Raw genomic sequence first — 24,515 nt, 5'->3', positions numbered from 1 at the left:
CCTTTCAGAGTGTGGGTGTGAACAGGGGACTGGGGGAGCTGTGAACCAGGCAGGGAAGGGTATCCTTGGAGGAGGGAACAACCTTGGTAAAGGTGCAGGGCTGAGAGAGGCCTTGCACACCACCTTGACCCCTGACGCAGGCAGGGTTTGGCCAGCAGATCTGTGAGCTGAGGGGGTAGGGCAGGGCTCTTGGGGGTCTGAAGGCTGCCCCTTGGCCTAGTGGTCACACTGGGCTGATTTTCAGCTGCCCTGTCCTAACTCTCCTTTGCCCCGTGTGACGTGACTGTAGGAGCCTACCTAGGGCGGGGACTGGATGGGTTTCTTCACGAGGGAATCCCAGGGACACAGTAGGTGCCAAATAAGTGCTGGATGCACAGATGGAATGGGAAGAGGCAGCTGTCCCATGGCCATGTGATCTCTCCACCCTAGGCAGGCTCCTGGATGGAGCTGGCCCCAGGCTTTGGTTCAGCAGGCGTACACACTGATACACACATATGTGTGCACACACGTGGCAGGTACGGGGGATCCTGCCCACGGGGCCTCGCACGCCCCCCTCCCCACCGGCATCTCCCTCTCGTGGACGCACGCCCCACCCAGCCTGTGCTGGCTCGGCCACCTGTGGGGTTAGGTGCTGAGCGCAGTCAGGATGTGTGTGTTGTTGTTCAGTAGCTCAATCGTGCTTGACTCTTCGGGACCCCATGGACTGCAGCACGCCAGGCTTCCCTGTCCACTGTCTCCCAGAGTTTGCTCAAACTCATGTCCGTTGAGTCAGTGATGCCATCCAACCATCTCATCCTCTGTCACTCTCTTCTCCTCCTGCTCTCAATCTTTCCCAGTATCAGGGTATTTTCCAGTGAGTCAGCTCTTCGATCGCATCAGGTGGTCAAAGTATGAAGCTTCAGCTTCAGCATCAGTCCTTCCAATGAATATTCAGGGTTGATTTCCTTTAGGATTGACTGGTTTGATCTTCTTGGTATCCAAGGCACTCTCAAGAGTTAGGGAGCATGCATGCTAAGTTGCTTCAGTCGTGTCTGACTATTTGCAACCCCATAGACTGCAACCCTCCAGGTTTCTCTGACCATGGGATTCTCCAGGAAAGAACACTGGGAGGGAGTCAGGATATATTATTCTAATTAGAATGTGTCTGTATGGAGAGAAATTGTATCCAGAGGGCTCCCGGGGCAGTTGTGGAGAGGTTCCACTCCTCAGCGATGGAAAACAGAAGAGACCAAGGGGTTTTAGTTGAGGGAAACCAGTTGGGGGGGGGGGTGGGTCAGTGGAAGAGTGGGGGTGTGCTCTGTAGCAGCTTGTTCAATGTTTGCATCTGGGAGGGAGGGTGGGCATCATGGGGCAGTGGGTGGGGGGCATGGGCCTGGTGGAGGGGTCCCAGGCCAGGCAGGGAGCAGGGACACCCATCCTCTGGGAGCCTCCCCTCCTCGGGGGATGGGAAATCAGCAGCAGCTGAGATCAGAGAAGCCCTGGGGAGCTCTCTCTGCACAGCAGGGTGTCTCCTGCCCTGCTTGCCCCAACTATGGGCCCAGGCAACCCCGGCCAGTCCTCCTGCCTGGGACCCTAGCAGGTAGAGCCCAGTGGGGAGATCCCGGGCACCATGCAGGGCAGGGATGGGAAGGCTCCTGGAGATGTGATGATTCTGGGACCACCAGCAGGGATCTCCTCCCCTACATGGGCCTGCCTGCTTCCCCCAGGGAATTCTGTGATGAAATTGCATTGGTGCAGCCTCTTCAGGGCCAGAGTTGCCAAGACTCTGGGGAGTATGTCCCCACTCCTTCCTGCGGCTGGGCTGGGTACCTGGGACAGCACGCAGGGCATGCTTCGGGACCACCGCCCCACACCTCTTGGCCCGCCCACAACGATGAGCCTCAACATGGGCCCTGACCCCGCTGTCTCCCTGGGCCAGGCCCATACAGCTGCCCAATAAATGTGTGCTGAATGAGAGCCCTGGAACGGCCCGGGGGTCTTTATCCCTCATATGTGAAATGCTGCTCCCAGACCAGGGGTTGAGGGTGGGTTGGGGTGGATTCTGCCGAGACAGGACGTAGACATGTCAGTGCCGTGAGCTCAGAGGGCAGCTGACCTTTGGCTTCCACCCTCCTGTGTTACCGAGGGACCCCAAGGGACATGGGGGGCTGCATGGGGCCCACTGACCCTACCTTGTCTCGCACAGAAAAGCTGCCTCAAGGGCCACATGGAGTCTGCTCCAAAGCACATCCTGCCCTCCCCACTCAGCAGCCCTGGGTTTCATGACCCCCAGGTCCTCCCAGCTCCGGAAAACATCTGACATGAAGCCCCTCCCTGCAGTGAGAGCCAGTCAGGCCTCTGCTTCCGTCGTCTGTTTCCACACTTCACAGCTACATGGGCAGGAGTGGGAGTCAGATGGACAAGGTCTGGGGAGAGACTCCAGGCAATGCCATCCAGCCTGACCATCTCCTGGCCAGGCCAGATTGCAGATCGGCTGGCAGAGCATTGCTGGGTGAGGAACCCCAGGGGCACAGGGTCATTGCCCCAGGGCCCAGAGCTCATCTGGCCCACCCCGTACTGCTATGGACATAGCACCCACTTGAAGGGGAGCGTGACCATGTGGGAGATGGGACGTGGCTGTCTTCCTTGAGGCCTCTCTCTTACTGCGTGTCCATTTGAGCTGGTCTGAGGGGGCTCTTGGTTGGTCACTGGGGTGGCAGAGCCTGTTGCCCCCGGAGGAGGGGGACACTTCGGGTCAGGCAGTCCACCCATTGGCAGTGGGCACCTCGATTTACTGTCCCTGCCCCTTTAACGGCCTCCTTGGGCCGGGGCTGCAAGCCCCTCCCGGCCGCTGCCCGAGTGGCTGAGCTTGGGAAAATCTATTATGGCCGAGTCATTAATCTGGGGCTGCCGCCGCGGGCGCTTTCGGGCCTCTATTTAATGGGTTGCTTCCTGAGCTCCGGAGCCGTGCTGCTCGCCTCTCTTGATCAGCTTTGTTTAATTATCAAAATATTTGATGCAGAAAATTGACATTAGTTTTGAAGGTTCTGCCCTCCTCCCCCCACCCGGCTCCCGGCGACACCAAGTCCCTCGCCTGAAATAGCACGGGCTGCCCGGCCTGTGCTCGGCCAGGCGGACGCGGAGCTGCCGCAGAGCCAATGCGGGTATGAGGCCGGGTGTGGGGCTGGGCGCTGGGGTGCACTTGGCCACACCCCACTCCCATCCCCGTGTTTCTCCAGTGTCCCGGGGTGATCGGGGTGTGTGTGTCCCACAGTCAAGGGCAGAGATGGGGAGCCCTGGAGCTGGGAACTCCTGTCCCTTCCTGTGCACCCCTGAGTTGTGAGCCTGCCCAGGGCTGCCCCTGACCATGAGCCTGCCCAGGGCTGCCCCTGACTGTGAGCAGCCCAGGGCCCCAAGCTCGGCAGATGGCACAACTGGGTGACAACCACTGTGTCCTGCCATCTGGGTTGTTGTCAGCATACTGGCAGAGCCCTGTGGGGCCCAGTTGGGCAGGGGAAGCCACCCACCCCCGCGAGAACAGAGTCCTTCCTTAAGGGATGAGGTACAGGAAGGTTCTCTCGGCCAGCTGCCTGGGGATGAACCCATGAATACCGGCTCACGGGCTCTTGGGGCTGCTGTTTCTCCCTTCCCTTCTGCCTGCAGCACCCAGAGGCTAAAGGCCTCAGCCTGGAGTGGCCACGCTGTCCTCTTGGCACATGTTTCATTTACACTGCAGCCCATGTGACCAGTCTTGTGCCCTCTGTGTGCCCGTGCATGTGTGCCCCACGTGTGTGCCTGTGTAAGTCTCGTATGTGTGCATGTGTTTTCTCCTTGTGTGTGTGACCACATGTGCGTGTGTGCACGCATGTGTCTGTACTTGCCCCATGTGTCCCAGGTACATGCACATACATGTGCCCATATGTGCTCATCACAGGTTAACCAGGGGCAATTAGTGCCAGCCTTGAGGAGGCCTACCCCTTAATTTCCCTGGCCCCACCCCTACTGCCTGATTCCTGGCTTGGGATCCGTCCCTCTGTGTGAGAGTCCTTGTTTCCATAGGTCATCAGTCACCAGATTTGGCTTCCTGGTCCAGTGGTCACTTGGAGCTGGGGGCAGTGGGCTCCACACAGGCTTTGAATGGGGGCTGGGGTATGAACATATCTGGGGAGGAGTATTGGCCCAGCTTCACCAACAGCTGGATCAGCAGACTCAAAACTCATTTATTTATTTACTCGTGGCTCCTTGGTCTTGGCTGCACAGGCCAGCATTTGTCCTCAGATACGGCTGGTTTTCAGATGTCAGATAATTTCCCAAACAGAAAGTAGTTTCAAGGTTGAGAAGGTACCATTATGGAAAACAAGTGGTGGTCAAGCTTAGACGGTGGGTTTCACTTGCAATAAATGTCCCCCAGCAAGGCTTGGGACCAGGGGCCAGGGCACTTAGGGAGGGGGCGCGGTTATGGCTCATGTCCACCTTCAGGGAAAGGGCAACAAGGGATAGGCATGGCCGTGCGGACAGCAGCCTGGCTCCCAAGCAGGGAAGTGCAGGATGGCTGTGGCCCTGATGTGGCCCCTCCAGCTAAAGCCCCATCGCTTCTCTCTCTGCACCATTGTGGCTGATGGAACATGAGTCCTTGCAGAAGTCTGGAACGATGCTGCCCTGTTCTGTCCCTGTCTTGATGCCCACTTTCTGGGTCTCCCAGGGGAATCCTGACCTGCTTTCACCACTGCCACGTGGATCTCTGCCACCTGTCATGTCTGCCTGGCCACTTCCACACCAGGGGTTCCAAGAGGGTATTTAGCATGGGGAGCTTTGTTTTCTGGGGGATGGGGTTCTGGGCCCTGGGAACAGGAGCAAGGAAGGCTTCCTCTTCTGTACTGGGTGGATGCTTTTCCATCAAAATATTTCCAAGACTTTTTGCTGACTTCTGTGTGATAGGATGGGGCTTCCCAGGTGGCAATAGTGGTAAAGAACTCACCTGCCAATGCAGGAGATGCAAGAGACACAGGTTTGATCCCTGGGTCAGGAAGATCCCCTGGAGGAGGGCATGGCAACCTCTCCAGTATTCTTGTCTGGAGAACCACATGGACACAGGAGCCTGGTGGGCTACAGTCCATGGGGTCACATGGACTGGGACAGGACTGAAGTGACATAGCACACATGCACATGAGACAGGGTGGGAGTTTAGGGGAACCCTGAAGTCTGTGGGAACTCACAGGGTAGAACAGGGCTGATGAGGGTGTGTAGGGAAGCCTGGAGCAGTGTCCTGAAAACCTCCTGGCTAGTTTCCCGGGTTGTCGAAACCAAGTATCACAGACTAGGGGGCTTGAAATAAGAGCAGCTGATACTCTCACAGCCTGGAAGTCAGTGGTCTGAAATGAGGGAGTGGGCAAGCCTGGTTGTCCTCCAGAGGCTCTGGTGGGAGCAGGGCCCTTTTTGCCTCTTCCAGCTCCTGGGGCTCCATGTGTTCCTGGCTTGTGGCTGCCTCCCTCCTGCCCCTGCCCCCACCGTCACACGGCCACCTTCTTCCTGCTTGTCTCCTCTTCTTATAAGGACACCAGCCGTTGGAATATATGTTGCTGTTCAGTTGCTAAGTTGTGTCTGACTCTGCAACCCCATGGACTGCAGCACTCCAGGCTTCCCTGCCCTTCACCATCTCCGGGAATTTGCTCATACTTAAGTCCATTGAGTCAGCAATGCCATCCAACAATCTCATCCTCTGTCATCCCCTTCTCCTCCTGCCTTCAATCTTTCCCAGTGTCAGGGTCTTTTCCAATGAGTTGACTCTTCATATCAGGTGATGGAAGTTTTGGAGCTTCAACTTCAGCATCATTCCTTCCAATGAAGGTTGATTTCCTTTAGGATTGTTCTTGCAGTTCAAGGGACTCTCAAGAGTCTTCTCCAACACCACAGCTCGAAAACATCATCCTAAATGCAGGATAATTTCATCTTAAAATCCTTAACTAAGTTTACTGGTAAGACGTGATTCCCAAATAAGGCCGCATTTTGGGGCTTGGGGTGGGTAGACGTGGATTGGGAGGGACAGTGTTTGACTAACCACACGTGAGAAGCAGTTTCCCTGTTTTTATTGAGAACCTTGGCGGGGAAGGGCCATCTGTGTGGTGACCGACCTGGAGTAATGGCTCTTCCCTCAGAGAAGCGCCCAGCTGGGCGCCAGCACTTCCTGCATAAGGGTCAGGGCCCAGGCGGACTCTCCCAGGTCTGGGCTGTGTGGGGCTGCCCTGGCCGGGAAGGCTTTGTTCGCCTGGATGCCTGGAGTAGGGAGGCTGCAGGCAGGGGCTCTGCTGTGTTCACTGGGGCATCTATTATTGATATGTGTGAACACATAGAGACCACTCTTAAATCTTTGTTGAACTGAGCAGGGGGCGAGGGTGTGAATGAACAAACGAATAAATAACCATGGTAACGATCTGCCACCCCCACCCCGGCTCCCTGGTCTTTGATCTCATTATTCTGGACTGTGCTCGGGGGAGGAGGGCAGGTGAGACACGCAGGGAGACATCGCATTTTCTCTGTGAAGGCGCTGGTGGCTGAGTGGGGTGGGGAGGCTGCCCTCCCTCCATGCCCAGCGCGATAACCTGAGCCCCTCTGTGGAGTGGAGGCTGGGGGCTGCTGCCCTGGGCTGGGGTGAGGGGGTCTTCAAATGGGGGCAGTGGGATATTGAGAGGCTGTGCTTGTCTGTCCCTTAAAGGGATGGCCTCTGTGGCTGCCTGGGGGATGGTGGGTGGGTCCCATTGCCCTGGCTGCCTGGACACTCGGGGGTTAAGCAGCCTCACACATCAGCACTGGCGCCCAGGGCCATCGTTTTCATATATATTTGTTTGCGGTCAGAAGTCGTCACAGACCATGGCTGCGTGACCTTGACTTTCCCTGACACACAATTATTGCCGCCCCAGGGACCCATTTTCTGTGTGGCTGCCCGCTGATCCGGCCAAACACGGATCTCAGCCATCCTGCTGCCCCTTGGCTGGCTTCTTCCCATCGTCCCACCCTTGACTGAAGAACTTGCCTGCCCATGGCCCAGCGCCCCCACCCCAGATCTCCCCCTAAGATCCATCCTTGGAGGTCCTGTGTGCCTAGTATGGCCCGACCCTCAGCACCAGGCAGATCGATTGGCCCCACAGAACCTGAGCTAAACCAGACCCCTCTCTCCCAGCACCTCTGCTGCCATCCAGAAGTGACTTTCCTGGTTAATATTACACTGGGGTGGGGTCTCCTCATGAGGGCTGAGGATGGGGAGAAGGGGGAGGGGAGAAGGGACACTTGGTTACCCACTGGCCTGCACTCCCACACAGGTCCAGACCTGCCTGGTGCCCATGGGACAGCATGCACTGGGGGCAGTGGCCCCCCCCCCTCACCGCTAGTTCCCCAGTGCAAGCTTGGGGGTGCGGGGCTGCCCTGGACTCACCCCTGTGGTCCTGACCTCAGCCCCTGGGCGCCCCCAGGCCTGGACTCTGAGCCCAGGCTGGCCCCTGCCCCTCAGGGCTTCAGGGAGCCACTGAGCACACCGCCTGCCCGCTCCTGCACCCCAACATTTGAAGCCCAGGCCACCCCCATGCTAAGGGCAGGTGGGGATCTCTGGCGTCTGATTCTCTTTGAGGAATGGCTGCTGGGGAGGGAGGGCTCCCTGGCTCCCCTCACTTCCATCCCGACCTGCATGATGTTCTGGCAGGTCCAGTGAAAAGTCCCAAAGTCCCTCCAGCAAGGGGACTCGGGGTGAGAAGTGCCCTAATTATTCTACTGGCCCACGGGGGAGCCTCCCTGCCCCACCCCATTTCCACTGTGGGACCCCAGGGAGAGGGACTCCCCATGGCTGCTGCCCAGGGATCAAAGGCAGCCTGGTAGGGGCAGGCCATGACCCCTCTCTAGGGAGCCCAGGCTCCAGGTGTTCCCACTCTGGACCCCCCTCCTCCTCTGTGCCCCAAAATGTCTTCTCACCTGAGGTCATGACCCCTGCTGGTGACCTTGGGGTGGACCCTGAGCCTTCACCCCTGCCCCCGTTCCTATGAGCCCCCCAGCCCCCATACCCCAGGGGGAAATTGTTCCTGCCCCAAACGCCCCTCCAGACCTTCCTAAACTCTTGGTGGCCCCCACCACCCTGGAGCCAAGCATGGAGGTCCCTGCCCCCACCTCTCCCCCTGGCGTCACCTGCTGCTGAGTCCTGATGTCCCCTCTGCTGCTTGCTCACTATTCAGGTGTCATTTCCCCAGACACTGCCACCCTCCCCTGTGGAACACCCTTCAACCCCGACCTTGGCCAGACCACTTAGCTGGCCACCAAAATGGGCAGGGTCTCGGCCTCTGCTGGGATTCTGGGGACTCTGTGCTGGGCGGGGGGAGCCCAGCCCCTGTGAGCCTCATCTCCATTACATCTCAGGGGCCTTACAGCCCACCTGGCGATGTCTCTGCGTCCCCACGGCTCTCCCTGGGACAGTCCTTCCCTCCTGGCACCACTGGGTCCAACCAGCATATACCTCCTGTTCAGACACCATCCTAGAGCCTCCAGCACCTGACCTGGCTCTGCCCATGTTGCCCCAAGAGCGGGATTGGCCTGTGCACTCCAGTCTCCACCTCTCGCCACTGCCCCACCTACCCACACCTCAGCACACTCACGCTGAGGGCCCTGTGTGTGTGGGGCTGTGTGCCCCGGGTCTGGGCCCACCCCTGCTCCTACTGAGGGGCATGCGGTATGTGACGAAGGCCCTGGGGCCCAGAACAGGGGATCCTCCAGGCTCCAGAAACGCGAGGCATCTAGGTGGATCTGGTAGGAGGGGCAGCCCTCTGCCAGGCGCAATGGGAGGACAGCTGTCCTGAGGGAGGGGCGGCAGGCGGCCAGCCGGGGGGCCAGGGTGAGGGAGGGTAGTCTGGCCGGTGGCAGGGTGCACTGTGTCCTCCAGGTAGCTTTGTGGTGGAGCGCGTGCACTGCACAGGGCTCTGAAGACAGGTGAGAGAGTCGAGTAGAGGCAGCCGTGCCCCCCGGGAGGGCAGCAGGGACAAGGCTCTGGAACTCTTGGAGGAAGGGCCCCTGTCCTGTTTCTGCACCTGCTGTTCACCCTTAGGACTCCCTCCTGGACTCGCGTGTGTGCGTCAGCCACCTGTGCTGTATAACAGAGCACCACGCGCCAAACGGCTGGAAACCACCATCTAGCGCCTTGGTTCCCGAAGGTCAGGAGCCCAGCTTGGACTGCTGGGTCCTCTGCTCAGGGTAGCTCCAGGTGTCTGCCAGGCTGCACTCTCATCTGAGGGCTGAACGGGGGCAGGAGCTGCTTTTTGCTCATTCCGGGCACTGATGGAGTTCGCTTCCCTGCGGTCGTAGGACAGATCCCTGTCTTCCTGCTGGCTGGATACCAGGGTCCACTCCCAGCCCCTAGAGGCCACCCACAGCCCCGGCCATGGGTCTCTCCCGGCAGCTCACGTCTCCAAGGCTGGCGGATCAAGGTCACTCCCGGCAGCTGGGATGAGTCTTTCCTGCCTACATCACCTGACCAAGGGACTGGCTCCGGCACCTTTCTCATGTTCTATTGAAAGGATTACTCACTCAGTCGTGTCTGACTCTCTGCGACCCATGGACTGTAGCCCTCCAGGCTCCTGTCTATGGAATTCTCCAGGAAAGAATACTGGAGTGGGTAGCCATTGCCTGTTCCAGGGGATCTTCCTGACCCAGGGACTGAGCCCATGTCTCTTGTCCCTCCTGTATTGCAGGCAGATGCTTTATTATCTGAGCTACCAAGGAAGCCCTGTGTCCTATTGGACAGAAGCAAGTCACAAGTTCTGCTTTTCCTCAAGAGGAGGGTGTGACTCAGGGTGGGTCTGGCACCCCCAGCAACACCGAGATGCCAGACTTGGGGAAGAGCCACCACTGCTGGGTTCCCAGGAGCTTGACCAGAGGGCCCAGGGTGAAAGTGGGGCTGGACACAGAATTGATGGGGGTGGAGGTGGGAGGGCAGCCCCCAGGCTCCTGCATCTCTGCCTAGCAGATAACACCTCCCCTGAGGGCAGGGGAAGGGTGTCATCTGTGTCCCCAACACCCAGGGCCATAGCAGGATGTCATCAATGCAGACGTTTTTTTCTGGGTGGGATGGCCGTGGGCTCTGTGGTATAGTCTGCAATGCAGTGTGCCAGGGACCCCGCGTGCATGGCAAGGTCTCCCTCCACTGGGAGCTATCCAGAGCTTCGGCAGAGTCACCAGAAGCTTCCCTTGGCCCCCGTGCTTTGAGGCAGGACGGGAGGTGGTCTGGGGGCCTGGCTGCACACTAAGTCGGATGCAGGGCTTCCTGCCTGGCCGCCCCAGCTTTACACGCTCTCCAGGTCCCCAGCCCCTTTCTCGGGGTTCCAGCAGATGCAGAGGGTCGTTTCCTGTCAGGGGTCAGGCCATGTTGGGAATCTTGGGGACTGCGGGTTCAGGGTCTTGTGGGCTCCTTGGGGAAAAGTGTTCTTTTCAGGCAGCCTTAGGGGCCTTCAGAGTCTCCCCAGGGGCTGCCCGCAGTGCAGGAGACCTGGTTTCAATCCCTGGGTTGAGTAGATCCCCTGGAGAAGGAAATGGCAACCCATTCCACTATTCTTGCCTGGAGAATCCCATGAACAGAGGAGCCTGGTGGGCTACAGTCCATGGGGTCGCAGAGTTGGACACGACCGAGCGACTAACACTCGGAAGGGGGCTGCGTGTGGAGGTGGAGTGGGGACACTCCTTTAGGAGTTCCCAAATTGGCACAGTAGGGGGCCCCTTCCTGTCCCCTGTCTGGGCCCTGAGGATGGTTTGGGGGCAATGCTGGCAAGGTGTGGATGGTGCTGGCCACAGCCCCGATGTTGGGTCCAGCAGGTTCCTGATGCTCAGGTGAGACTGTTGAGGCTCGGGTGGGTGGCTGACCCTGGATGCTCAGGGCCACCACACCTGTGGGTAGGCCTTGATGCTGAGCACTAGCGAGGCTCTCTGTGTGGACAGGGGAGGCACAAGTCTGGGCCCTGGGGACCACACATGAAGAGGCAGGGGGCTAAAAACTGAGGAAGGGACACAGAAGGGGTGGCCAGGCCAAGCAGAGTGGGAGTCTTGAAGCCATCAGTCCCGGGGGCCAAACTGTGGGTAGTTGTGGCCTGTGTCAGAGGCCACCGTGGGGCTGCCAGGGAGTCAGAGAAACAAGAGGGATTGGGTGGGTGGGACCCCCACTGACCCTGTCAGAGTGGTTCTGGGCTGAGTGGTTCTGAAGGCCTGGTTGGGAGCTGAAAGGGGTGGAGGGCAGGGCTGGGGGCTACGTGCCCCTGGTGTGAGGAGTCTTGCCGTAAGGGGAGTGGATTTTCTCGTTGTTGCCTCTTTCTGGATAGTGACGCTGATGATCCAGGAGGGACAGTCCTGTGTGGGAACCCCCTGCCACCAGCAGCCTCAACCAGGGGCCAAACCAAGACTCTCACCCAGAACAAGGGGGTGGGGGACTAAGGACCTGGGTCCCCAAGGCCCAGGAACACCACGTGCAATCCTCCTGGGAGGTGTGGGGGCTCCCTTTAACGAGACCTCAAAGCATCCAAGGGCAGTGGGAGAGGTGTGTCCAGACCCTGAACCACCCCCCGCCCCGTCCGCCCCCATGGGCTGTGCTGTCCACGGGGACACGGGGTCTCGGTGAGGGCAGCTCCCCAGAGGGCCTGCAGGGGCTCCTGTGTCATCCTAGAGCCTTCACCAGCCAGGCGGGCCCTGGCACCTCCCCACCGGCCCAGCTCAGAGCCTGTTTCGATTTCTATTCACAGTTTTATGGCAGGACACCAGGGGCACTGTGGGCGGCGAGGCATCCCTGCTATGATGACAGACAATGCGTATCCCATGAGCGTGTCAGCGTGAGGCTGGTGGGTATGAAATGAGCCTTTTGGGGATCCCAGGCTGCCCACAATCCATCATTGTCTAGCTTGGCCGGGAGCCTCGGTGGCTGTTACTCCTGGGTTTCAGACACACCCCAGGAGGCGCACTGGCCCCAGAGGAGAGAGGACTGGCCTCCCTGGGCAGCTTCTGGGATGGGCCTCAGTCCTGGAAGGTCATCTCTTGACCCAGCCCTCCTGGCCGTGTGACCCACAGCTGCTCAACCTCTGAGCCTCCCATGGCTGTTAGCAGCACCTGCCTCAGAGGCGAGGCCACACCCAGCCTCAGTCTAGCCCTAATATGAGGAGGGGAAGAATAAGTGGTGCTTTTTCACTGATTGCAGAACCCCTCATGTTCCTAGGAACACAGTTTGGGAAGCACAGTCCGCATATGTGATTCCCTGCAAAGTGGAGAGAAGCTGGCCTCCCTGATGGGCAGGCTGTCGGGACAGATGGCTATCAGTGTCAGCAGGCAAGGCTGGTGCTCCGACACCTGAGGGTCTTCCTGCGGAGCAGGCCAGAGCTGCCCCTTTCCTGCAGTTGGAGATACACTGGGAGCCTCTTCTGTCTCAGGTGGGTCCCCAGCAGGGGTGCCGTGGGACTGTGGGCAGCAGGTACCTTGGGTGAGGGCTGGTCTGTGGGAAGAGTCAGTGCTCTTCCTATAACTGGGCCCCCCGTGAGCATTGGCCTTGTCATGGATAGTGGCTCAGGGCCTGGACGGGTCCTCAGTCAGGTGCAGTGAGTCCAGGTGGGCCTGACACCATTGAGGAGCATTTGCTCTTCCGCCGGTCCTGGCATGAGGTCCTCCGTGTCTGCCTGTGTCCATCTGCTCCAGCTGGGGCACCCAGGACTGCCCATGGGAACCCTAAACTCGCCTGAGGCGAGACCACCCATCCTTGACATTTCCCTTCCCACTTAACACGTGCTGCTCTGTCTCTGGGGGTCCTGGAGTGAACAGCCCACTGTCAATCTGCCATGCAGCACTGGCAGAATGTCCCCCATGCGACCAGCACCTTCCAAGGAGCGTGACATGGAATTAACGCACTAGGTCTTGGCCAGACCAGTGGCCGGGGCTTAGGGTGGACTTGGGCAGGGATGGGGAGGGATGAGGCCTGTGTCCCCAGCAGCCCCTAGTCCAGCAATGTCCAGGGGGCTCGGGGCTTTCCTCTGCACATCCCCAACTGTTCCCTCCATCGCTGGCCATGTTTATGGGGTGAGCTCAAAGAGGAGACCGAGTGAGAAAATCTGGGGTCCTTGGGATGCAATGAGGTCTTTCGTTTTCTTTTTTAGGCAGAAAAGTCCTAGACTTTGGGGTCCATGAGGGCACCCCGTCACCTGGTTCTTTCTGTCTGCAAAGGAGGTTCCATGGAGGGGGCATGGCCTGGAGGCAGAGTGTCTGGGCGCTCTCAGGCCTTGGGGTGTCAATGGCAAGCCAGCCACTGTGACGCCTGTCAGGCGCTTGTCCACCAGGGCTGGGCTGCTGTGGAGGACAAGCAGGTTCTTCAGCAGAACCGGAGTCCATGTCCTTCCCAGCCCCTGCCAGGGGAGCCAGATCCAGCGAAATAAAACACAGGATGTCCAGGGACACCTGGGATTCAGGTAAACGTGGGTAATTTTGAGAGTGAGGATGCCCCCAGGGCCATATGGGACCTACTTGTACCAAAAAGCAAGGTCTTGTTCACCTGAACTTCACATGTGCGGTCGTCTTGCATTTTATCTGATGCTCTAGATGGGAAGTTGCTCTCTGGCCACTGTGATCCCGGTCCAGCCCGTGGCATCCATGCAGGGCCCCTTGGGGGAGGGTCTGGGCCGGCATGTGGGATCCTTCCTTGGCAGCCGCGTGGCCAGTGTCCCTGAGGAGGCCCTGCGCCCTCCCCTGAGGGGTTCCGCGGAGGACCTGAGTGTTCCTCCTGCCCGGGGGCTGGCAGTTCAGGAGGCCTTCTGGGTGGGCCCAGGTGAGGGAGCCCCATGGCCTGAGGGCTGTCTGAAGTGCCTACAGAGCTAGAGGAGTGGTGGGCTGCACCTTCTCAGAGGGCTCAGACTTGCTAATGGCTCCTGACCCCACTCAGCCCCTGCCTGCAGCCTCTTGCAAGTGACTGGGTCCCCACAGGCCTGGGACTTCATTGGCAGGGGGCTCACCCCATTCCATAGCTCAGGACCAGAGCAGGGGTGTCTGGGCTGGGCCATGTTGGGGCCACCATGCCATCAGGGTCTGGGTGGTGTGTGCCAGCCCATCTAGGGGACCTATGGCCTGGCCTGGGCCCTGCTCCCTGGCCACCAGCTGCCCGGCTGAGAGGCCAAGCGTGGGCAGGGCAGGGGGCAGCCCACCCACCAGCCAGCCCGGTTGGGCCTCAGTACAGGCGCCACGAAAACGCCTTGGCCGCTGCTGCGGGGACGAGAGCAGAGCTGGGTTCCTGGAGCCCTTGCCGTTGATCCGTGGAGGCCGGGACGTCTCTGGGAGAGAAATGTGGAAGCAATTACTCTGAGAGCCGTCGTTTGGGTAATTCCCAAAGAGACACCAGGGCCGGTCCTTTCGAAGCCTGGTGCACGGCACCCTAATGAAGCAATTAAGGCAAGGATCCTCTGACTTTGATCTCGATGGGGTAATTTTTATAAAAACATCACGGAGTGATAGATACCCATAACTCAGGGTCCTTAATTGTACTTAATTTGTTTGGAATACGAATGTGCATTTAATTAAACCCCAGCTCGGCCCGCATGCTTCAAGCAGGGCTGTCAAGGAAAATTAAGACCCAGTTTGCTTTCAAAGTTACTGGTTTTTATCAGGCAAGGACAGCGGTCTTCGAACAGAAGGTTAGAGATAATTAGGCCGAGAGCTACAGCCCAGGAAAGTGGAGAGAAGGCACCACTGCCATGGGGGTGGGGAGGCTGGGGAGACCCTGGCTGGGCAGGCAGGCAGCCCCTGCCCTCTGCAGACCCAGAGCTCGGAGAGTCGGGTCTCCGCTGGAGGTGGGGCTGTGTTTACAGCCAGGATCTGCCCAAGGCGAGGGCTGCAGGGTGCCCCTCACGTGCCAGCCCTGGAGCGTGGCTTTGGAAGGGTTGGGATGACCCGGCCGCCCCTCAGATCAGGTGAGGAGGCTGAGACTCAGTGAGAGCCCGGCGTCTCCTACGGCCACACAGATCTTCTGGCACGGGATGGGGGTGTTGGCTCCCCCTCTCCGTCCAGCATCTCTCCTTCCTGCTGTCCAGGGTGTCCGTCCCTGGGGTGTAATCTTGCCTGGCTTGTGTGTGTGGCCCTGCTGTCAGGGACTCTCTGGGGAAAGTGTGGAGGGGATTCTGAGCTCAGGAGACTCCCCTCTCTGAACTTCAGCACCTCTCCCTGGGCCTGGGTGAAGATGAGAGCGGAGGGAGCCAGCACCTGGTCCACACCCGTCACACAGGCACCCGGGCCTCCCAGACACATGGAGGTTTGCGCTGGGACCTACAGGGATGCGTCTCTGCTCCATTCACACCCCCGGGCCTGCTGTCTGGGGAGCAGCCTGGTGGGGCTGGGTGGGGAGCCAGGTCTACGTGGGCCTGGGGAAGAGGAGAGAGGGAGAGAGAGGGACCTCTTCTCTCCTTTCTGAGAGTGACGGCCCGCAGACCTGCAGCCACCCACCCACACACATGCACATGTACATACATGACACAGTGCTTGTGAGACGCATGTGCACAGATGGGCACGGACATGACAACTGCACAGAACCGCGCCCAGCTGCCCCACTGTCCAGGCGTCTCATGAGGACAAGGCACTGAGACAGTCAAAGACCTAAGAAAGGCCCCCACCCTCCCATGTCCTACAAGACCCTCTGGAGAGTGAACCCCTGTGCCGGGGCCAGTGGGGTGGCAGCTCTGGGTGGCTGGCTGTGGCCTGGACCCTGCTCTGAGTTTCCCACCCTCAGTGTGAGGACCCCTAGGCCTCCAGTTCCCAGGGTCCTAGTGGTCTGCAGCCCAGGAGGGGCTTCTGGTGGTGCCGGGCAGCTCTGGCCCCCGGCCTATGCCGGGCATCCCTGGAGCTGGGGGGTAGTTTCAACCCTGGGCACCCCACTGGGTCCCCACTCCCAGCACCGGCACTGTGTCCCTAGCTGGTGCTGCCTGGCATGTCCTGGTCAGCACGGAGGCCACCCTCTGGGCACCCCGTTCCTTCGTTCTCCAGGTACAGTGCGTCTCGGCTCAGTGACAACCCCATGGAGAGCTACCATCATGCTCAGCGAGGGTCCAGTCAGAAGCACAGACCAGAGGTGCTGGAGAGGCCCCGGCAGGTCACGACATGACCTAGGAGCGGGACCTGCAGGGAGTCAGGAGCGAATCATCGGGACCCAGGAGTGGGGAGAGGGGCCCAAGGTCGGGAGACATTTCTGAGCAGGGAGTCTGCCCGGTGCCTGCTGGTGGCCCTGCTGCCAGATGAAGGTGGTGGCCGGAATCAGCCTTGGCCAACGGGACCAGGGGCCACCACTTTGGACAAAAGTAACGGAAGAGGCATGGAAACATCCCCTTTGCCAACACCTGCTTCCCCACCTCCATCCAGGTTCCCGGTTGGCAGAGCCTCACAAGAACCCAGTGGCCAGGGAGATGTGCCAGGGGTGGGGGTCCTCAACCATAGTCCAGCCTGTGGAAGGGTGGGCTGGGAGCCCGGAGACGACAGCCCAGACGACCAGCACTGTTCCCCCTTCAGCCACGCCACTTGTATACAAGCCTCTTACACGTTTGTATATTGAACCCCTGTCTGACGATGGTAGCTAAATGATTCTGTCTTATTGTATAGTCGCTAAGTTGTGTCCGACTCTTTGTGACCCTATGGATGGTAGCCCGCCAGGCTCCTCTGTCCATGGGATTCTGCAGGCAAGAATACTGGAGTGGGTTGCCATTTCCTCCTCCAGGGGATCGTCCCAACCCAGGGATTGAACTTGCATTTCTTATGTCTCCTGCACTGGCAAGCGGATTCTTTATCACCGAGCCACCTGGGAAGTCCCAAGATGCAATTATCTGTCAGAAAAATAATTACCTGTCACCCTTTCTCCTTAAAGAGAGACAAACCCCACATCTCGACATCCACTTCCTGGCGACAGTGGTGGTGTTCGTGTCTGGTGAAGCAGTTTCTCTTGTAGTTCACTTGTGAGATTGTGTTCTGTATGTTTTTGAATAAATATTTGTATGTCACTGTTTAGAAGTCACAGAATAGATTGTCAAGTTAACCAGTGCTGACTGTACGCTGATCAGATAACAACAGGAAAGGAAGAAGGAGGGAGAAAGGGATCAGTGCACGCATGCACACACGCACAGGCCTGTATGAGAAAGCACATGGACGTGATGCGGCTGCAGCCTCGGATTCCACACCCTGTCCCAAAACACAGCCCACCATCACCAGTCATTCTCTCTGCTTTGCTCACCAGCAAAGGACTTGTTAGGACTTGAATGTTTATTTTGGGAGTGGGACCCAATTCAGCCCATAACAATGACCCTCCTGGCCACCACGGCCATTCTGTGAGAGACTTGAGCCAGCCTCAGGGTGGCTGGGGAAAGAGCCCCCCAACTGAGAGTCTGCCTGGACCCTGAGAGCCTCTTCCTCGTGAATGTTCTTTGGTACACCTGATGAGGTGAGCATCTTCACACCTGTTCGCTCCAGAAGGGCCACCCCACAGCCTCCCTTCAGGCTCCGCATCACCAGCTTCCTCTTTCTAAACCTCGGGTCATTCTGGGCAACCACAGGTATCTCCCTGGAATCACTGTCCATCCCACCTCCAGCACCTCTCTGTCTTGACGTTGCATCTCATTGTTGGAGCAGCACATGAAAAATCAGCTTTCAAACAATTTCCTGGAGAGTTTGTAGCAAAGCCTTCCTCTTCTTTGGATGTTTAAGTCAGGAGTCAGGATGATACCCAGCTCAGCTGTGGCCTAGACAGGAGAGGGGGGATGCAGCTGTATCTTGGGGAGACCAGGAGCCCCTTGCCAAGCGATTGCCTGGATGAGTTTGTGCCAGGGTCTCCCTACAACGGAGCTGAGCTTCTCTGACAGAGAGTGGGGGGTGGGTAGGGGTTGGTTCTCTTTCCAAGACACAGAGCCCGAGGCCTTCATCTCCATGTCTATCCAAAGAGGCCGACCTCCACTTCCCAGGCCTGTGTCCTTCCTAAGTGATTCCAGGGTCTTCTCAGAAGAGGTGCGGCAGACCCACGAGTCCATTGCGCTGTGTGTCTTTGGTCTGTACATCAATCCGGGTTATTTGCCGAGAGGGTCACTCCCGGGGCTAAAAGAAATGAGATGATTTTAGGGCTGGCCGTAACTGGAGCTCCTCACCAGCCTCACGAGTCCCCCAGGGAGCGGACGTCTGCCTCGTTCACTCTCTGCAGTGACCACTCCTGCTGTTACATTCAAGTGTGACCTCACCTTGTCCCCAAGGCCTGGACTTCAGAAAGAACCTGGGTGACAGCTTCATTCAGTGTGTGGGCACATTTTCCTTGGTAAGGAGATGCGGTCAAGCTGTCCTGGGCCCTTGGCATGGGCCATTGGAATCCTCGGGTCACTCCTGGCAGTGTGTCCAGTCAGGAACACTGGAACCGCCCTGTGTACCTAAGCTGAGGGAGAGGAGTGAAGTGGGGACCGTTCTCAGCACAGGCCCACCCTGGGGCCCAGGTGGCCTTGGGTGCAGAACTGAGAGGCTGGGGGTCTGCTGGTCAGGTCCTCTCAGAGCTGGCCTATCCACTCAAGGAGCTGACACTGCCTTGTCCCACCCCCACTCCCTGCTCTCACTCTGGTCTTTGAGGGGCCAGGAGTCACATGACGGGTAGTGGGTGCTCAGGGCCAGTTTCCCTGACTCCGATCACAGCCCTGGTCTCCTGTGCCCAGCACATCGCCTATACCGTCTCCTCTGTTCGTTATCCAGGTCAAGCTTGCATGAAGCACATGTGCCCCGACCCCAGACCAAGGGCAGGACACCCCACATCCACCTCCCTGAAGGGCCCCTTAGGCCCTGATGTCTGCCCACGTGCTTGGCCCTGATTCACACTCGAGGCCCCGTGGGATACTTGCCCATCACGTCTGCGGGTTGACCTCACCCTGTTTGCAGAGTGTTCTCTGGTTCGTTTCTCTCTCCTTGTTGATTCTTGGGCTCTCTGTAGAGGGATGGCTCTGTGAGATCCAGGGTCCTGTCTGTCTGCATCCTCAGGACCTACCTTGGAGCCTGGGGCCTGGGAGGTGCCCTGGGGCATGTTTGCTGAACGAATGAATGAATGAGGGAGTGCAGATTCACCAACACCGTAGGTCCAAGGGAACCATGGCCTCGCCCTCCCTGACTCCTGCCCCACAGCTGCCCCAGGGGCAGGGCAGAGGCAAACTCAGATTCCCAGGTGTGTTGACCTTATCAGCCCATTAATAATGGGAGTGAAGATTTGGAGAAACCAACCCCCACAAACAGGTGAGAACCTCACCTCTCATGTGACAACCTCACCTCTCATGTGACCCTGCATTTGAGCCCTGCACTGCCCCAAGTGGCCATGATCACTTGGCCTCACTGACTCCCCGAAAGGCCCTGAGACCGATTTCCAGGGTGTCGGAAAGAGGAGATAAAAGAGGAGTGAAATCTTGAGCACACATCCTGGACACATTCATTTCTATTTACTCAAGAATGGGGAGGTTCTTATTGTGGCATAAACCTGGTTGCTGGTCCTCTCTTTCCAGAAGGCAGGCCTTAGGCCAGCGAGAGACCCCTCAGTCGTCTCCATCTCTGGGACCCAACTGGGACGTAGCATCTCCGAGCAGCTGGCTGGGGACATGGAGATGCTGGCTCAGTCTCCCCAGTCCAGCCTGTTTCCAAGCCACTCACCCTGATCGATCCTTGAGCCTCAGAAGAGGGATCCCAGGCAGGGCTCCATCCGCAGGACTCCCAGGGGTTCTTTGTGTTTCATTCATTCGTTCATCCAGTCATCAGCTCAGGGGGCAGCCTGGGTGCCTGACCTTCCTGCCTCTCTTCCCCTCTGATGGCTGCCGGTGTGGAGCCTCCACACAGAGGCCCAGAGGGTCTCGGCAGGGTCAGTCCTCTGATGATTCAGCTGTTACCCTAGGTGGGGCAGGCTGGATCCAAGCGGAAGAATCCAGGCCAACTTCACAGTCCACGATGACCAGGAAACAGGGAAGCCTCGCCCACTGGCCGGCAGTGTCCACCTGAAAAAAAAGCCAGCACAAGCCAGGCCTGCAGTGCTTGATATTGGCCCTGGCTGCTGAGCACCAGCAAGTCCCACAGTGGTGGGCGGGCAAGGGCCATCAGGGCTGGTGAGCACTCACTGTGGGGAATACCCTTCAGCCCCTGCAGGCTGCTATCCTCCTCCATTGCCTGACTCTGTGCCTGCAAGGCTGACCTGAAGGGACCTGTTGCTGCAGTGCTGCCTCTGGTTTCCTGGGGATTTTGGCTGGTGAGGTCAGAGGGCAGGAGAGAGACCCATTTCCTCCCGGGGCGGAGGGTAACACTGCTCCTGCTGTGTTCCTTGTCCCTTTCCCTGCAGCTGGGCCCTCAGCACTGCCGCGCCCTGTGGAAGATCTGCACAACCTCCCCCTGCCTCCCGTGGGCCCCCGGCTGTCTCTTTCCCGCCAGGACTCTGACTCCTCCAGGTGGGTTTGGAGATGGCACCCTGGCCATGGCCGACCCTCCAAGACTGGATGGGCATTCACAGGTGAGGCAGGGAGGAGGCTGCCCAGGGGTCACGCCAGGTGCTCGGCTGGACAGTGCACCCACTGGAGCTGGCACCCCTCTCTGGGGTGAATCCATGTGCACATGGAGCACCAGTCTCGGGGGACCAATGGGGGAGGGGTGAGGGGAGGCCACATGGGAGCACCCGTCTCTGCAAAGGGGCTCTCTGGGGTACAGCCCCTGGCACTGTAATCCGGGATTTTCCTGGCGTGCCGTCTTTAATAGATGTTATTACCGTCTGGAGTCTGATAGGCTGGTAATTATCTTCCCGGGCTTCATCCTGAGCCCTTGTCACGCCGTCAGGGGCCCGATGTGTGAGTCTTAAAACAGTGATTATTACTGCGTGCTGTTCAACCCCTACAATCCTGATTTCTGTGTGGAGTCCTGGTCCAGGGAGGGTGGGGCGACCCAGGAGCTTCAGTGTCCCCTCTGACCTCTGGTGCCTCCCAGCTGGCTCTGAGGTATGGCCAGGAAGGACTCGGGGTCAGGCCTTGGCTGAGCACTGCAGACTGGATCCAGAGTGCCTGTGATGGAGCTGAGTCTGGCCAGGCCCCAGGGCCTGCATGCCAGCGTGCCTCACTCAGGCCACTGGGCAGCAGAAGGATAGGGAGCACCGTGTCCCTCCTGGCTTCACTGGGGCCCCATGTGTCACCTAGGGTCTCCTAACCAAGTCTGTAGAGTGGGGACATGCAGATGCCCACCTCCAAACCTAGATGCATGTTACCAGGTAAGAGAGGCAACAGGTTGCTTGACTCCAGCCCTGAGACCCTCTGGAAAAGCCTGTCTATGGCACGGTAAAGAGATCAAGGGTCCCCCAGGGGTGGGTGGGGAGGAATGAACAGGCAGAGAGCAGAGGACTGGGGAGCAGTGAAAGCTCTCTCTGTGACACCATAATGGTGGGCACAGGTCTTCATACATTTGTCCAAATCCACAGAATGTACCACACCAAGAGTGAACCCCCACGTGCAGACTATGGACTCCAGGCAGCTGTGGATGTGGTGGGGACTGTGCATGGGGTGGGAGGGGGCTGACTGTGTGGTGTGGGGCTGCGCATGTGGTGGGGGGGCTGGGTGTGTTGTGGGGGCTATGCATGCGGTAGGGGGCTACATGGGAAATCTTTGTACCTCCCCCTCAATTTTGCTGTGAACCTAAAACTGCTCTTAAAAGAGTTTATTTTAAAAGAGACAGCCTTGCTGGGGATCAGTGAGGCCTGAACTCTTGGTCTCAGCGAGTTTTCAGAGCAGTAGCCGTGTGGCCTGCGCGGCTCCGGTGTCGGGACAGGAGACGTCGCTGGGGAGAGGCTGCCCTGTGCCCCCTCCGGGCCCTCCCCTGCTCTTGAGGCTGGGGCTGTGGGAGGGAGTCCCCGGGGGCAGTGGTGCAGGCGGCTCTCCAAGTCCAGAGTCAGAGTGGAATCTTTGTTAGCGGCGGGGCATACATCTTTTAAATTATAAATCGATAAATAGTTAATTCAATAATAGAATGCTCTTGAATATTTCATGCAGCCCACGCACCACAGCACTCGCTCAGCCTGGATGTTGATGGAGCAGTGGCGAAGAATTGGAGGTGAACCTCCCCCAAACTCCTATTAACACAGTCGCAGACTCAGCAGGAGTTGGCGAGAGTCCCCTGCACTCACCTGGGGCTGTGCTGGTGCTTGTGTGATGCCCAGGGGGTGACCCTCGGGAGGCTGGGTTTCATCCCTGTATATAAAACACCACTGCTCAGAGGAGGGATGAAGTTCAAGGAAAAGGAGGTGTAGTGGGTGTTTGTATCTCCCCAAATTTATACGTTGAGACACCAAGCCCTGGTGCCTCAGGATGTGGTTGTATCTGGGTCTTTGAAGAGATGGTGGTGGTGCCTGATTCTATGTGATCCCATGGATTGTAGTCCTCCAGTCACTCTGTTCATGGGATTTCTTAGGCAAGAATATTGGTGGGTTGCTGTTTCCTTCTCCACTTTAAAGAGATAATTAAGATAAAAAGAGGTCGTTAGGGTGGGTCTTAATTTAATAGGACCTGACCACCGGCCCCAGAGGCACTCCCAGGGGAGCTGGGTGGGAAGGGTATTCAGTAGGTGCCACATCACGCCCCAGGCATTTTCTCCTGATGGGACTCCGGGCCAGGTGGTACTCCAGTGGCCAAGACTCAGGTGTGGCAGTGGGGGTGGTCCCAGGGCAGCATCTACACAGCGTTCAATCTGAGCTCTGCGCATCGCATAGGGGCCTGCAGGGGAGCTGCGGGTGAGGGTCTTCTCTGAGGATCTGAGCCTCCAGAGCCCACAAAGCCACTCCCACAAAACCACCCTGATGTTTGCTCGGCCCTCTCGTCTCTGTGGCCAGCAGGGACCCGAGCCTGGCGGGAGACATGGCATCACCCTGGGTGAGGTTCATCCTTCTCTGGGCAGACAAGCCTGGGCCCTGTGGGTGATTGAGTGTGGATTTGCATCCACCCCTCAGAAGAACAAACGCTGTCCAGGAAATGGGGAGCTTGAGCCTTTGATCCACAGCAGTTATTCCGTGCCCTTGTGGCCAGTGACCACCCCGAGGACCTGTTGTGTCCCCAGGGAGGGCGGCAGCCCCTCCCAGCTGCAGTGGCCTGGGAGCAGACCCAAGTGCGGTGCAGCCCATCTGCTGTCGTCCCCAAGGCGGCCCTGCCTCCGCGGCCTGTTAGCTCCGCTGACAGAGCTGTAACAGTGACAGTAGATTAATATCTCTTTAATCAGCCAAAATGAACATGGCACGCTGGTGACAGTCCAATTTTCTGCTAACAGATTGTAGCCCATCTAAACCCAGCGCTCAGCTGATTTTTATTTCTGCCGGAGATAAGTCAGTGCGGGAGGACCAGCCAGCGCCATCCCAGCTGCCGCCTCGCTGATCAATAAATCTCGCCACTGCGACGTTTCTCACCCACCTGTCAGGCGCCCGCAGCCTGGGGGACAGAATGCGGAGCGGTGGCATTTAGAGGCTGTGGCGGAGCTGGGAGGCACGCCGTCGAACTGGGTCCACGTGTCTTTTCCCTCATTGGGAGCCGCTGCTGAATGTCCCGGAGGTCATGGGAGAGCAAGGGCAGGAGCTGTCAGAGTGCAGGCCCACAGGTGCACACGTGTGGGGTCCCAACTTGGCCCCAGCTTCGTATAACTCTGTGGCTGCCCCTCCCTGGACATGGGAAGCTGCTTCTCTTCTCATCTTATCTGGGGGCTTGCAGAGAGTGGCTCTCATCCCACCTGCTCTGCCAGAGGTGTCCAGTAGTGTGGGAGGGGGTGCAGGGCTGAGGCCAGGGGCCCTGGAGCCTCCTGTCTGGTGATGAGCCATAGAAGGCTTCCAGGTGACTCCTCCCAGGGGATATTTTTCATTCCGAGAATAGAGATCTTCTCTAAGTGTGACTGTGTCACTGGCAGGGCCCTTTGTACCCACTGGCTGCTCTTTAAAGAGTACACGCAGCCTACTGGCAGCCCTTCCTCGGAGAACTGGTCTTGGAGGCTGCACTCCTGCCCACTTTGCCTTGAGACCAAGCCCCAGACAGTCCATGGGTTGTGAGTTTCATTCCAGCAGCCAAGACCCTATGCTTTGACCATCCCTATGTCCATGTCTTAATGACACGCTTCCTCTGCAGCTCCAGGTATGGGAAGGGAGGGGATCTTCTGGAGGCCAGACCCAGGCCTGAGTCCTGAAAAGCCCTCGCAGGGCCCTGGCACCACTCAGGACCCAGTGAACTTCCCTCTCGGATCCTTGCCATTACCATAAAATTTTTATTTTTTTTTAAAAAAAGATTGAGCCTGAGAAGCAATAATTAGAGGTCAGGCTTGCAGTGTTTCCCCGAGTTGAAGTGGGGAGACGCTGGTGTCAGCACCTGCAGGCGGCTGCAAATGGGAAGTGGGAAACACCTCTGTTGGGCCCCGGCTCCATCCTCATCCTCCATCCTCCATCCTCTGAGCAGCCCTGGTCCTGCCTGCTGCCCGCCCTGGCACCTCTGCTCGCCTTGCAGCTTCATCCCATT

This window comes from Budorcas taxicolor, chromosome 16 (genome assembly GCF_023091745.1).
Source record: "Budorcas taxicolor isolate Tak-1 chromosome 16, Takin1.1, whole genome shotgun sequence".
Classification (NCBI taxonomy): domain Eukaryota; kingdom Metazoa; phylum Chordata; class Mammalia; order Artiodactyla; family Bovidae; genus Budorcas; species Budorcas taxicolor.
Note: the sequence above shows the minus strand (reverse complement) of the source record.